The sequence below is a fragment of the Aulonocara sp. 'chitande type north' Nkhata Bay genome, linkage group LG14 (assembly GCF_057382095.1).
Source record: "Aulonocara sp. 'chitande type north' Nkhata Bay isolate Kocher_YH1m ecotype deep benthic linkage group LG14, A_spYH_male_GT1.1, whole genome shotgun sequence".
NCBI lineage: Eukaryota > Metazoa > Chordata > Actinopteri > Cichliformes > Cichlidae > Aulonocara > Aulonocara sp. 'chitande type north' Nkhata Bay.
Genome location: NC_141357.1, coordinates 25,763,693 through 25,780,341, shown reverse-complemented (window position 1 = coordinate 25,780,341; position 16,649 = coordinate 25,763,693). Strand labels below are relative to the sequence as shown.

Here is a 16,649-nt window from a genome sequence, read left to right as displayed (position 1 = left end):
CTCCACGTGGGACCATACAACTCAACACACACAGAGCTAGATATTCTAATTCAGCTGCACAGTTTTCTTTATTAATTGATGGTTCAAAACAGGAACCATTTGGCAGTGTGATAAAATCAACACAATTTAAAATAAATACTTAATACTTAAACAGCTGTCAAACTTCTATTTAAGATATTTTAGGTGGCAACATTCCATAACCTTTGTGGTAACTAAATAAAGACTCTAAACAAGACATATATGTAAATATTTGTTTTGTAAACACACTCACACACTCACACACTTATATAGACTGATTAGTAACCCACTGGCAACCAAAAGTTGCTAGTGAAATCTGAAATTCATGAGTAGTTACTGGAGATTGCTAGCAGTCATGAAACTGGTCACAAACCGTTATGGCACTGCAGCATACGTAGCTACGGCTGGCTAGTTCCCACATTTGAAAGTTAGTATGAACGATAAAGATAAGCAAGTGACTTGCCAAGCTCTAGTTACACTGGGAAAAGGGTGAAGCAAACCAGTATGGGGCGTCGTTTGTAAACTGAAACATGCTGAAATTAACGGCAACATTTTTCCACATATAGCTTAAAACATTACAAAAACATGTTTTTTCGAGTCACTTTTACAACATTTACTAAAACATTTGTAACTTTTTATATTTAAAACACAATTTTAAATGTTAAATCTACATGTTAAATACTAAATCTAAATATTGTATTTAAATTTAAATGTTAAATCTAAATGTTACGGGAAACTAAATATTTAGCTAACATGCAAATTTATTGTACAGGTCAACAGAAAACCAAAATAAAAGCTTTACAAAAACCTCCGGCGCTAAAGTGTGCCGGTAGTGGTCAGGTTGTTTGTCTGCTCTTGCCTGACAGTCACATCTAACCGCCATGGGCTGCTTCACTTCTTGCCTACCAACATGTCCAGCAATTTAGCTGAAAACATCGAAAGAGCCATTTTGTTGGCCATCCAAAGGTTCAGCAGTAGTCACACTAAGCAACTGCAGTGTCCACTTTACAATCACCGCAGCATATGTCCAGCTAAATCTCTGGACATGCTGGTAGTTAATTTCAGCATGCTTCAGTTTACAAACGGCGCCCCATAAACCAGAAACAGAGAACATTTACCTTTAAAGTTTTACCTCTTGAAACATGTTGATTATAGTTATGAAGCACAACCTTTACTTTGAGGGCAAATATTCTACATTTCTGGCCTGCATCACACTTTTTCAGGTTTCGCTGTATGTCTGAGAGTACATGGTAAATGACTACTAACAGGTTGGTGCGTTTGATTCAAAATGTGGGTGACTGTGGCAATCAGCTAGAGAAAAAAGCAATCACAAGGAGCTTTACAACTGAAATCATGTTTATAAGTGAGTACAAAATGTATTGTTGACATCTTTGGACTTTATTGTAACTCGTTCACATAGATACTGTAGTTAGTTGCATAGCCACTGTGACTGACAGGTGTCCTGACAGCAGTGGTGAGTGAAATGTTAGCATTATTATAGCATTAACACAGAAGTCACATTAATCTTGAGGTTTTAAAATGCAGTCCAAAACTAATGGGTGACATCATGGTATCATAGTGGCGATGTCTATGGCTGACATTTTTTTCTCTCTTTTCTCTCTGTGTGGACATGTGTGTGAGATGGTATCGTAGAAACCCATACTTTATCCACAATAGCGTAAACAAATTTTAAACAGATTTTGTACAATATCCCAATATTTTCAGAATTGGGCTTGTATGATAAATACTAACACTGAATATGGTCCGTAAACTGTTGTCTGATATACAGTGGGGCAAAAAAGTATTTAGCCAGCCACCTATTGTGCAAGTTCCCCCACCTAAAATGATGACAGAGGTCAGTAATTTGCACCAGAGGTACACTTCAACTGTGAGAGACAGAATGTGAAAAAAAAAAATCCATGAATCCACATGGTAGGATTTGTAAAGAATTTATTCGTAAAGTAGGGTGGAAAATAAGTATTTGGTCAATAACAAAAATACAACTCAATACTTTGTAACATAACCTTTGTTGGCAATAACAGAGGTCAAACGTTTACTATAGGTCTTTACCAGGTTTGCACACACAGTAGCTGGTATTTTGGCCCATTCCTCCATGCAGATCTTCTCGAGAGCAGTGATGTTTTGGGGCTGTCGCCGAGCAACACGGACTTTCAACTCCCGCCACAGATTTTCTATGGGGTTGAGGTCTGGAGACTGGCTAGGCCACTCCAGGACTTTCAAATGCTTCTTACGGAGCCACTCCTTTGTTGCCCGGGCGGTGTGTTTTGGATCATTGTCATGTTGGAAGACCCAGCCTCGTTTCATCTTCAAAGTTCTCACTGATGGAAGGAGGTTTTGGCTCAAAATCTCACGATACATGGCCCCATTCATTCTGTCCTTAACATGGATCAGTCGTCCTGTCCCCTTGGCAGAAAAACAGCCCCATAGCATGATGTTTCCACCTCCATGCTTCACAGTAGGTATGGTGTTCTTGGGATGCAACTCAGTATTCTTCTTCCTCCAAACACGACGAGTTGAGTTTATACCAAAAAGTTCTACTTTGGTTTCATCTGACCACATGACATTCTCCCAATCCTCTGCTGTATCATCCATGTGCTCTCTGGCAAACTTCAGACGGGCCTGGACATGCACTGGCTTCAGCAGAGGAACACGTCTGGCACTGCGGGATTTGATTCCCTGCCGTTGTAGTGTGTTACTGATGGTGACCTTTGTTACTTTGGTCCCAGCTCTCTGCAGGTCATTCACCAGGTCCCCCCGTGTGGTTCTGGGATCTTTGCTCACCGTTCTCATGATCATTTTGACCCCACGGGATGAGATCTTGCGTGGAGCCCCAGATCGAGGGAGATTATCAGTGGTCTTGTATGTCTTCCATTTTCTGATGATTGCTCCCACAGTTGATTTTTTCACACCAAGCTGCTTGCCTATTGTAGATTCACTCTTCCCAGTCTGGTGCAGGTCTACAATACTTTTCCTGGTGTCCTTCGAAAGCTCTTTGGTCTTGGCCATGGCGGAGTTTGGAGTCTGACTGTTTGAGGCTGTGGACAGGTGTCTTTTATACAGATGATGAGTTCAAACAGGTGCCATTCATACAGGTAACGAGTGGGGGACAGAAAAGCTTCTTACAGAAGACGTTACAGGTCTGTGAGAGCCAGAGACTTTCCTTGTTTGAGGTGACCAAATACTTATTTTCCACCCTAATTTACGAATAAATTCTTTACAAATCCTACATGTGAATTCATGGATTTTTTTTCACATTCTGTCTCTCACAGTTGAAGTGTACCTCTGGTGCAAATTACTAACCTCTGTCATCATTTTAAGTGGGGGAACTTGCACAATCGGTGGCTGACTAAATACTTTTTTGCCCCACTGTACCTTGCACTTTTCTGTCAGTGAGGCTGTACTATGTCCAACAAACTTGATCAGTGCTGAGGAGTGATTGTTTTTAAAAGGTTGAGTGTGAACAGGTCATGCCTGAGAAAGAGGCCTGGTTCACAAGTGCATACTGCAATATTTGAAAAAATTACTTTTAACATATTAAACACAGAACTCAGTTCAGAACTGATTCAATTTAATTTTATTTATATAACAGCAATTCACAATAACAGTTGCTTCAAGGTGCTTTATATTATAAGGTAAAAAGACCCTGCAATAATCCAACAATTTGCAGGATCAGGTTCAGGTTTCTGTGTTTTTTCAAGCATTTTTATTTTGTAATGACAAAGCTTTTTGACTCATGTGTACATGATAAAGGTTTGCAAATCAGAAGGCATTGTCTATACTGTAGACTATACCTATGCTAATAATAAAGTGCGACAAGTAGTTTTTTTTAGTTTAATTTATTCATATTAAACTAAAGAACGTTATATTCACTTAATTCCCAATTTAATAATGAACCAAAAAAAGTGTATCAAATTTTTATTACACATTTTTATTGTTGATTGTTATTGTTAATATTACTGACAGTGTTAGAATTAGTACACTATAAAATTATCAAAATCAATACAAAAAGTAAACTCTACATTCTACAGAAAACATCATACATTCACTTTGTACAATTTTTTGAAGATTTTTGAAAAACTAGAAAATACAAATACAATACATGTGAAAATGAATGTCACACCAAAACGTAAGGGTAAGTAGTGAAATCAAAAAGTATACGACTAAATGCATTTGAAATAAAACTGGTGCCTTGATTTATTTTGATTGTATTTTTCCCATCAAATGTTTCTTTGTGTTCAGTTCAGGTTTAATTACAATAATATAGCATTTTGGTGCAAAAATACAAAAGAGTAGCCCATAACTTGATGCCAGAATAGCAAATATTTCCACAGCAACTGTGAATTTTCCAGGGGAGCTGACATAAGCTGGTATAAAGGTTAACCACACTGCACAGAATATCAACATGCTGAAAGTGATAAATTTAGCTTCATTGAAATTATCAGGCAGCTTTCGAGCTAAAAAAGCAAGTACAAAACATAACATAGCCAGCAGCCCTATGTATCCTAACACAGCCCAGAAACCTACAGGTGATCCCAGGGCACATTCAAGTATAATTTTCTCTTTGTAATGATTCATATTTTTGTAGGGGAATGGTGGGTTTATTGTTAGCCAAAGAATGCAAATCAATACCTGTATGAGAGTGAATGCTAGAACACTCAGTCTCTGCTGTACAGGTCCAAACCATTTCATGACATTACTCCCTGGAAGTGTAGCTTTAAAGGCCATCAGTACTACTATTGTTTTCCCCAGAATACAAGAGATACAGAGCACAAAAGTTATGCCAAATGCTGTGTGTCGAAGCATGCAGGACCACTCGGAGGGCTGACCAATGAAAGTTAGAGAACACAGGAAACACAGAGTCAAGGAGAAGAGCAGCAGGAAGCTCAGCTCAGAATTGTTGGCCTTTATCAGTGGAGTGTCCTTCTTGATTAAGAATAGAGCAGCCACTATCAAATTAAGGAGAACACCAAAGAAAGTAAAAAACACAATAATCTTTCCCATAAATTCTGTGAAGGAAAGAAACTCAACATTTTTTAATATACATGCATCTCTGTTTTGATTGGACCAATATTCTCCAGGACACTTTTTGCAGTCATTAGAATCTGTAATGAAAATAGTGTTGCCGTTATTGGTATTAAATCAGTGTAACTGTAAATCAGTAACTGTACCACAGAAGACTTAAACATGACACATAAACTGTAGAAAGCAAACAGTGTATGCACGTTGCTGTAATTCAGGACTGTGATACCTGTGGTGTTGCTGATTTCTCCTTCTGCACATGGCATACAGTCATAGCAGCAGACTGGCTTTCCTTTTTGAAGAACTTTATGTGTTCCTGGATGGCAGCTGACACTGCACACTGAGACAGGCAACTTCAGATCCAATAAAGAGGAATATGTGAAAGTTTTTGAAGAGACGCATTTTTAACTGTTGTTTTATCAGTTAAAATATTTACCTCTTTGCTTCCTCCAGGCCACACAATGGCTTCCGTTTTAAGAACAAACCTCTGACCAGGAGGTAGAGAAGCATCATAATAGCCAACTGGTATAAACTGAACAGATCCATCTGGTCCATGCTGCCAGTTTACCACCTCGTACCTGGCAGCAGTTGCTCCAGTGCTGTCAAACCACACTCGATCCCCATTCTTAATAGTAAAGTTCACTTGCTTTAGGGACTCCACTACCTGAAGACCAGAAAACTAAACTGTGTCATATATTGCCATTATATTAATATCACTATTTTGATGTACAAAACAAAGAAAAGTTTAGTCATTAGTTTAGTTTACCTGCCTATGAGTAACATGAACTTTCTTGTCACACCCTTGAATGTTTGAGCACTTTAGGATATTATGCAGAGAATAGGCTACAGCATAGACTGCTTTGTAAATGTTACTGGAGTATCTCAGCTCTGCCACATCATCATCATAATCTATCAGCTCCATTAGATCCTGATTTTCTTTGCAAAATGTAGTATTTATCATACTGTCCTAGTTTGCCTCCTTACACTGAAATTCTGTCTCCCAAAAGCCTTTGACTAAAAAATCTTCCATGCCACTGATATTAGCCTTTTGCACTGCAAAGCCCAGTGAGCCTCCCAATACAGCAAAGCTGGTAGGAGTCACAAGGCTGTTAGCAGTAATCCAGGCCTCCACTCCAATGAATTGTCTGCCAGTGATGTTGTGCAGACTCAATTGCTCCAGAAGGTTGTTCATCTCTACATGGGCCAGGAAACCAACAATAACCCGGGCAGTGCTCTTACGGATCACATCAACCACTTTTAGAAGTTTTTCTGGTTCTGCCCTGTGAAACCTCTCTCTGTATTCCACACATACTCCTTCTTCTTGGGCCGCAGCGAGGAAGATAGCCATGCCATTGTTACCATAGTCACTATCACTATTGACTGCTCCAACCCAGGTCCAGCCAAAGTGCTTGACCAGTTGAGCGAGGGCTCGACTTTGATAAAAGTCACTGGCAATGGTTCGAAAAAAAGAAGGATATTCTGTCCTGCTACTCAAACACTCACAAGTAGCTGAATGACTTATCTGAGTACACACAATAGAAAGATGCAAGAAAGAGAGACAGAATAAGGAAAGTTTACATTTCATATGCATACATGGAATATCCATCAACATCCCTCTTACCACTGGTATTTTAAATGGTCCAGTAGTTTGTGACAGAACAATGGTTGAAGAGGATTCAGACTCCCCAATAATAGCATGCACAGCTGATTGGCCAGAGCAGCTCTTTCCCAGCATCCATTCATCACCATTAATCAGGGCCATAACTGCACGCATTGAGGACAGTGTTGAGCCACAGTTGTCATAAATACGATATCCAATAGAAACATTGCGAAGAAGAGAACTGTTTTTGTTTATTTCCTCAATAGCAAATATCATCGTCTGTGCAAATCGAAACTCCCTAAGGTTGACACTGAGAAATGACAAGGAAATATAAACTTGTGTTTACTGTCACAAAACTCAGTATTTTTGTTAATAGCATAAAATTACCTGGAACACCTGAGGCGTTTGGGTTTCTCTGTAAAGACAAGTGAAGGCGATGTTATTTTGCTGTGGATGGAAAAGGCTCCACCGATCATAACATCTCCTTCTTTTGACATCATAGGAAACTCTGGACTCCCCAGTATTTGACACAGAGAAGCTTTCTCCTCTACAGTTTGAAATGCAAAAAATCCAATGAACACTAGCCCTGTTATCAATGACAACATCTTCTATGTATGCATTATGGTGGGAAAAAGCTACTCTTGTCTGGGTTAGAGCAGAATTTTATCTTAGACCATGGCAGGATACGTTAGTTTTTACCAACCAATCAGAGACAGGAAAACTTTCATTGGGCCTCGTCATGATATTATGTGTTGATAATGATTTGTTACAATTTTAGGTTTTTTAGATTTCCAAATTTATATTAAACAAATGAAACAAATTATAACTTCAGACCAACAAACATAAAGTCCAGTGGATATCAATGCATAATTATACACAATTTGAGGATTTAACATAAAATATTAGATAAAACTTGTGCATTTTGAAAAAAAATCCATAAATACTTAAAATTTTAATTTAATCCCACTATGCAAAGTGATGTCAGAGTAACCTTTTTAATATGTCACTTTTGGACATCCAGTTTTGGTCCACTGGAGGGGTTGTTTTGTAATGCCAGGTGACATTTTTTTCTCAACGTCTACAGAACATCTAGTGTAGATGTCTGTAGGACCTCCATGTACAGGCTATTTATAGTCAAACTGTGGTTGTTGTGGACATCTTCTCAATGCCAAACTTAACAAAACTTAGCCTAAAGCCTAAAGCCTGTTTAAATGTTGTTTTTATACTGTTGTTATCCGGTCTTTAAGTCTGACGTCACTAGCCGTGTCTGGGCTCAAACTCCAGGTCCATAAATCAAATGATCACTGTGGCATCACTGAGAGCTGAAAAACTGTCTAAAGTTTTTCATCTGTAATAAAATGATCAGTGTTCTGCTCTACCAGGTGTAACAATTGAGTTTAACATCCGGGCATCCATGAAAACGGAATTTATGACATTTAACGGAGTTAGAAATTAGCAGAAAGTTAGCTCGCTAGCTTCCATCTAAATACTGACTGATGGATTTTGGAAACAAATTCAAACGTACGGCTCTTCTATCACATCCAACATAAATGAAGTCAGAACAGCAGTGACGTTTGTAGGGTTACTGAAGTTTGGCTAGCTGGTATATAATGATTTGCTACGTGACCGCTAGTGACACAGCTATGTGAGCATAATAATAATAATAATAATAATAATAATAATAATAATAATAATAATAATAATAATAATGGATTGGATTTATATAGCGCTTTTCAAGGCACCCAAAGCACTTTATTCATTCACTCTGGCATTCACACACACATAATATAAACAAGCTAACTTTTTTCCACTCGATAAAAGTTAACGTGAGTGTTCTCGGTGGTCAGGAACAAATGTAATCGCATGGCAGGATGCTGTAAAAGGACCAAACTTCAGCCAGGAGAACAACTGAGATAATCCATCCACAATACAAGGTTAGTCATTCATATACTGCTGCATGGGCTGGGCTGTAGTTACATCCTAAGGTTTTAAAAACTGAGCTTAAATAAATGATTAGCAGTAATGAAAGCCGAGGGAGGTCAACAGTGATCACTGACTGTTTTAGGAGCTTTTTGAGATTAAATAGAAGAAAATACATAACATTAAACATGTTAACAACACAAAAGCCATATTAAACCCAGACTACTTTAGGCCCAGAAGCAGGATTCGTCACGTCATCACTTAAAGACCGGATAGTGTCAGTAGTCACATATTTTCAGAGGGTAAAGGACATGTTTTCTATAGACTACCAGTTAATCTTTTTGTTGCTTTGTTTACACTTTTGTATCCGTCTATAGCTATCATTTGTGGCTGAGACAATCAAATGAAGTTATTGGAAAATGATCTGGAACAGTATGCCACCTTCTGAAATGGGTCTAGATCATAACATTTATGTACAAAGAAATGCAGAGTGATCAGTGCACATCTCCAAGATGCCGCAGGCTCTTGAAGCTAAAACAAAAGTGAGCAGCTGCTCGGTGGACATGTCCCCAGCTTCTCACAGTTTGGAAAATGTGCGCGTTGACAAAGACTGTCGAGCAGATAGTCCAGTTCATACATATACACTTTCACAAACTTCTCCTACTTGTCATTGCAACTTCTCTACCAATCACAACCATGTTCACTTCCTCTTACAACCATAAGCTCTTTGTAATAAAACACATTTGTAATTAAAAAATGATTTAAAAAAATGTATAAATAATGTACATTTCCTGCACCTGTCATAGACACATAATGTCCAGAAATATTACCCAGTCCAAAGCTCAAACGTTGAACATCATATTGACGTCCAAGTTTGGACGTCCAAGATCTGGACCTGCTTTGGACATTAATCCATGACCAGAATTGATGGACCCAATATAGATATGATGTTTAGTGGGATTTGATTTATGAGTAAAATGTACTATTTGGCTATTTTCACACAGAGTTATGGCCAGCAGGCCTTGATTTCAAAATGTAGAGATGATGAATGCTACCGTATGTTTAACTTGAAAGTGTTCAGATTCCCTTTCTTTCATTCAGTTTATTTTATTTTATACATATGATTGTACACACTCTGTTTGCTGTAATGAAAATAATGAGAATATATGTCTTCAAAAAACAATTACAAGAGTATTTTATCCATACATGTATTTGTGAATATCTTCAATTATACCCGATTTACTTATTCCACTGTATTAACAGTGTTCCAATAACCGCAGTGCTAAAACAATAATATATAGATCCATATCATTGCAAATGAAAAACAGAAGTTTACAAGTGAATTAAACACAGACTTGTGAAAACACAAGTAATACCATATCTTGTGTAACTGTAGCTCAATAAGATTACATTTTTAGAGTTAGTTAATTTATACATCAGTGTACATACAGTTCCTCAAAATGTAAAGGTATGAAAAGTGGGGACCATAATTAAATATAGTATATGGTTTGCAGTTGTTCATCTTGGGGACTTATACAAACAAGGCACTTCCATTTTGCAGGGCTTCAAAATGCTGCAAAGTTTTAATATTGACTATTTTAGATCACATAGGAAATTTGTGTTCCAGCATACAAATGGTAGTATTACTGCTGAACACTGTCATAACCGTGTACATTATTCCTGGTAATGTGACCCAAATTTCATGCCTTTTTCATTACACTTAATATTGTAACATGACATACCAAGTAAGTCATTTTTTTCAGAAAACAACTAGTGCAGTAGTTTTCGATAGTAACTATTGTTTTTTTGTAAACTGTTATGAACAGTTGGGGAAGATGATTTGAAAGTCTTTTTGACTAACAAAACCTCAGCTGGATGAACATAGTGATGTGGAATCCTACATCTAGTAATCTAGAAATCTGGGCTAATATGTTGTTGTTTTTTTAATCGGTCAATTTCTTTCTTTCTTTGTTCTGTCTGCTTTGAACAGAAAGTTTGAATGTGAAATAAAAACAAAAGAAACAAACAAAAAACAACATTATATATTGCATGGGGATTTACACATAATCATTCTTGATTTGAATTTGTGCTAAATGCTTTTGGCATGTTTACCTTGTATTTTCAGTTATTTCCCTGTGTGGCACTTTAAGAAGGTATTGCATTTGGATTAGGGGATTAAAGTTACACTTTTGACAAGGAAGCAAAATAAACAATTTAGCATAACTGATTTAGCAGTGTATTGAGCCTTGCAATAATTAATTTTGTTATTGTTGCCTTTCAGCCAAAGGGATGTTCAGTAGCAGCTGGTGTGCCTCTTGGGCCCTTTTGAATTACCAAAAGATATTGTTAATTTTGTTTATGCAAAGTTAAATTGGTGTTTCAGTCACGGTTGTTTACCTTTGGGTATTGATTAAGTTCGAACACAGGTGCTGAAGTGCAGGTGCCTAAGGCCTGACCATGACCTACACCTGTGGCTCATCCCAGTAACAAGCACAATAACAAACTGAGAAATTCCCTCCAGAATACACTCAGCTCACACACCTATCCTCTTAGCAGATACTTGTTTCCAGGAGTGTTGCATCATGATACCCTTATGATGTCCACTGGAGAGCTGGTGCCGTCAAGGCCAAACTCTATGATTGATCTTACTTTTTGAACTTGATGAAATGAATGAAAGTCAGAAGGTAACTTCGTATATGTTTTTTTTAGTGTCAAAAGACATATTATCAATCAACTGGATCTGAACTTTTTATACACCTAGGCTTATTCTCTTTGGTATTATGAGGGTTGTTGCAGGGTAGGTTAGCAAAACATTGACAAATAATAAATATTTAAGCTACATTTCGATAACAATCCAAAAACGATCTGCTTCCTTTGGTACACTTATGTAGTATTTATAAGTTTGTAGCAGTGCAGCAGATGATTATTACCTGTGTTCTTTTTTTAATGGGGATCAGGTCAGATCTCTGTGCAGTCCAGTGATGTTCTTTATTATTACTAAATGATCTTTATATTCAGGAGAGCATTTTAGTGTTGCAAGAGTGAACGGCCTACACTAAAGTGTTAGAGTTAGTCTTGGAAGGTCAGTATTACCATAACAGGGAACTTAGAATACAAGTCAGCTAAATTATGGGGTAGAACATGGAAAGAGAGAAATAAATAAGAAATTATAAAAGCTGAAACCTAATTTTGTTCTTATACAGAACACATCTGGGACAGCAATACAGTATGTAGTGCAAGATTTAAATCAATGAAAATAAAAGAAAAAAAGTAAAATACTTTTCCTAACAAATTACACATACACACAATCACAAATCAGTGATTTCTTTGTACCTCCATTGGATCACCATACCATGGACAATACTGTCATCTGCTGGTAGTATTGTGGAATTACTGAAAACCATACTAATTCCAGTTATGGTGTATATTTTGCTGCAGCAGCAGCAGCAGCAGCAGCATATTATTATTATTATTATTATTATTATTATTATTATTATTATTATTATTATTATTATTATTAGTAGTAGTAGTAGTAGTAGTAGTAGTAGTAACTAAAAAACTGTATACAGCCAATATTACTAGTCCATACACACACTGTAAGGGGACAAAAATGCATATAAATACAAACATATACAACAATTACAGAACAAAAAGTAGACCAACACATGAGGGAAATATAAAGAAATTCAACATAAGCACAGTGACAAGTTAAATATATATATATATATATATATATATATATATATATATATATATATATTTTTTTTTTTTTTTTTTTTTTTTTTTTTTTTTATGTGGCATGGCCACAGACACACCAATATTGACACTGGCTGTGTGTTCTTATTATAGATTGAAACTTAATTTCTTAATTTCTTAACCTCAATGATGATAAGCCCTAAAATTCAATGTTGTGTCTTTAATTAAAACCAATTAAGGGACTTGTTCAGTCAGACTGTGCAATGTTTAAAAGAAATTGCAAAAACACCTAAGAGTCACATCTCAGACTCTATAGGCCCAAGTTGGCATGTTAAATATTGAAGTTCATGACAGTACAATTAGAAAAAAGCCTTAACAAGTATGGCAACACCCTAATAAACCACAATACCTCTGGAATAATATCCTTTCAAAAGCAGAGAAGAAAATGGAAATGTCTAACCATAATGCATGTTTGTTAGAAACCAAATCCAGCACATCAGCACAGACGCCTCATACCACATCAGAATCAGAATCAGAATACTTTATTGATCCCTGGGGGAAATTATTACATATCAAGCACATTGGTAGAGGGGTGATGTTTTGGGCCCATTTCACCACAGAATCTGAGCACATTGATACCAAAGTATTGTAGAGTCTAATGTGAGATCATCTATCCGAGAGCTAAAGCTTGGCCTAAACTACATCATGTAACAGAGCAGTGATCCAAAGCACAGCAGCAAATCATAATGCCTGAGAAAGTAAAGAATCAAAGTGACAGACCTCACCCTGGCCAGAATGCTATCACTGGGAAAAAAAATGCCCACAAATAATCAATAATCTGAAGCAATAGTGTTAATAGTATTGGGTTGAAATTCCTCTTCAGTGATGTGAGGGATTGGTAAAGATATGCAGAACATTACTTCAAGTTTATGTTGCTAAAGGTGGTTCTTGAGTCATCTTGATAGTTTCTGACTCATTGTTTGTTCATTCTGGGATAGTTTTTGTTAAAAACAAAAATGATATACTGTATGTAATATGTATGTTAGATTATTTATTGCTGTGTACCTCAAAATGTGTTGAAATAATTTTTGAACCTGGTAAGGACCAGATGGTTTATTTATTTTTTGTTATGTCCAGATACATAAAACCTTAGAACTGAAAGAAGATGTACTTTCTTTTCTCATGACTCTATAAGGTCACAGTAGTTTCTCTTACAGGGACAATCTTAAGAGTAAATCCAAATGTTTGCAAAATATCACTGGGCTTCAGGTATAACGGTGACATTCAGTAATAATGAGAAACATCTTCTGATGTGAAGTGCAAACTCACAAAAGGACTGAAATCAAACAATTGCTTTGTTTGCCAAAATTCAATGGAACCAATAGGGGTACTTGGTTAAGGTCATCTTTGGCGGCAAGTCTTTTCCCACTGCCCTGATTTCTGCTGCATACTAGGAGATAGTCACAGGCCCAAGTGTCCATATCAAAATATGACATTTACCAAAGAATTGATGATGACGTGTGGATACTTTTTAAAAGGCTGCAACGAGGGAAATTCTAAAGATGACTGTGCTCATAGAAGAAAAAGACTATATTTCCCAGTTCTGCCTAAAAGGTTTTACAGCTAGATAACTGAATTACAATTAAATTGTGGGTAGATGACAATCAAATAGAAGATATTCAGCAGAATTAGAGTTACAATGAAGTCTGAAAGTCATGATGGAGATTTGAGTGGCCTGAATACAGCCAATGTTATTTGAACTCATACTGATATTTTTAATCCTTGTAAACCTAATGAATATAAATATATATGTACAGCATTAGCTTGAACATAAATTAGATAAACTACTTTGAAATGTAATGTTTAATTTCAAATTGTGAAAACAATGACACCCTTGAATAGAAACCTTTATACTTTGTATACCTTTGTACTCAGTATGTGTGTATGTTTCTTAAAGTTAACTTAGAAGAGTTTTTTTTTCTTCTCTTCAATATTAAACTAATAATTGCAGGTGACAGTAACTAATGTCTCACTGCCATCTCACTAATTAATGGCATCAATGCTAATTGTTTTGAGAGAAACAAGGTAACCTTCAATTAAAAAAATTCTAAATTAATTAGTTTTCAACGCAACACCTGGTGAACGCTTGTTTTCTATCCTAAGGGCCAGATGTCATCAGTCTTGTCGAAAACACTTGCTTGTCTTTTCTTGCCCAGTTTGCCCCTTGTCTACCTCTCACCCCTCTGGGAAAAAGGTAAATTGGCAGGTTTAGGTTGATGTCATAACATAGTTTCCCTTTCATAATATGCTCACAAACAAGTTTAAGTGCTTCCCAAGTGCACACACTTATGCTTCAATGCATGTTGTTATTCATTCAGATTAAGACAACACATGTTGTTTTCATCATCTACAAGTTCACAAACAAGTGACATGCAAACATCAAAAAAACTTGCCACAAGTGAAGGATATTTAAAAACTTTTGTGTCTGTGAATATGTGTGACATATTTCATGTTATACATAAGCGTATGCATATATATTTTAAATCGTATATTATATCTATACATTTATAAGATGGCACTGAGTCTAAATTGTGATGTGACCACTACCCCTTAAATGACTTTTATCGAGCTGCACCACACCAAATGCTGCACCACACCAAATGCTCCTGGTAGACAGCAACAACCTTCTAGCATAATTCTGGTTGGATAACTGACAACTCTTTACTTTATAACTTTATCAGTTTCAAAATCACTTTTGATGTTTGTTGTCTTGGAACAACCAGTTGTTTTTAAGTTGAAGCTGTTGATTTGAGGTGATGTTAATTATTTCATTGACTTTGTGCAATGTACTAGCAAAATAACCCGAGAGCATGATACCACCACCATGCTTAATAACTGGTACTCGTACTCCAAAAATACCTCTTGTCAATTTGGCTAAATAGTTTGATCTTTTTCTTGTTTGACCATAAAGCATTTCTCCCAGAAATCATTTGGCTTGTCAATTTGGGCAGCTGAATATTGATTTGAAAGTGGCAATTTTGAACCATTCAGTCCATGGTTATGTAAAACTGGCTTCTTGTGGACAGTGACACTACTTTTTCAGCAGTGGTTCCTGGTGGTTCCTGGGTTGTTGCTGAACATCCTAACCAATTTCCCTTTCTTCTTATTGTGACATTTTGGGTCTTCTTCCAAACGTTAGCAAAGTGGTGCTCTATCCAAATAGCTTGTACAACTGTGTGTATGCCACCCAATTGTTCCTTCTTACTATAGCCTGTAGTATGTATAGGATTTGAGATATGAGATTTATTTTAGGAAAATCAAAAGTTGTGGTGTTTAACTGAAGTTTGCTTAATAGTTACCATTTTAATTAATAACAAGAATTTTCAAAATTTTCCATAACTCCTGTGGCATTCTGACAGGACAAGCAAGGCAAGCAATGCTGTCTAAAAATACATATATAATAATGTGTACCATAGGAAACCAACCTCTTTCTTTTGATCTCAGACAATGCTGTCACTGTCAGAGATCTTCGCGCCTGTCAATTAACATGTGCATCCATCCTTTATATTGCTGCCATCTTGTGGCTGCAGTCAGCTTCACTTGTGTCAATCTCAGAAAAAACCCAGTTCTCTCTGTTTTGGGGACGTGTCCATTCTCCATTAAAAATTACTTTAACTGGACAAGCTGAAAGGCCAGCTGTGTTTTTCTTGTAATTTGCACGTGCACATTATGGATAAACCACTGGTCTTTGACGGTAATCTGATGGGAGAGTAGGTACACTTTCGAAGTAGCATCTATGAAATTATCTGAATATGTTTAACCAGCTGCTTTGTCAACACATCAGATTCATTTTTCATTCATATTTTCAATCCCCACTGTGTAGATATTTACAGTTAACTTTGTCTGCTCAAGCCTCTTAATTCAGCTGATTCTTTATTATTATTTTATTATAATAATAAGAAAAGTTGCCCCACACCACTGGCTTTAAGTTGATTTTGTGGGAAAAAATATTCATGCTAAAAATGCTGAAAATCAAACAGCAAAGTTTGAAGTAACCTTCATTCTCTGAACAGACTATTAGCCTGGAGACTGAATATTCTGAAGACTCTAATAGGCCGCAGGTCTCTTACTTCTTCCAGTACAAAAGGAAATGATTTTTGCATGACAGTGAGAGGCAGTGAAATTTTGCTCAATATTCACTGTGTGAGAAACAACAAGGAATTGCTTGATCTGCATAGTGAATCAAGCCCTATACCATCATATCACAACCAGAGGTTCTTTATTTTTCCATATATATCCAACAGAGTGCATGTAGAGTATAGGCATACATATTGCCTGGATCATTTTCATTTTCCTTAGAACAGCAGAGAAAATG

The 16,649-nt window shown here is 36.6% G+C and overlaps 1 pseudogene; it reads right to left on the bottom strand.

The window, feature by feature from the left end:
- Nucleotides 1-4,233: 4,233 nt before the first annotated feature.
- LOC147314686 (extracellular calcium-sensing receptor pseudogene) lies at nucleotides 4,234-5,055 on the bottom strand (annotated as a pseudogene).
- Between the last annotated feature and the right edge of the window lie 11,594 nt (nucleotides 5,056-16,649).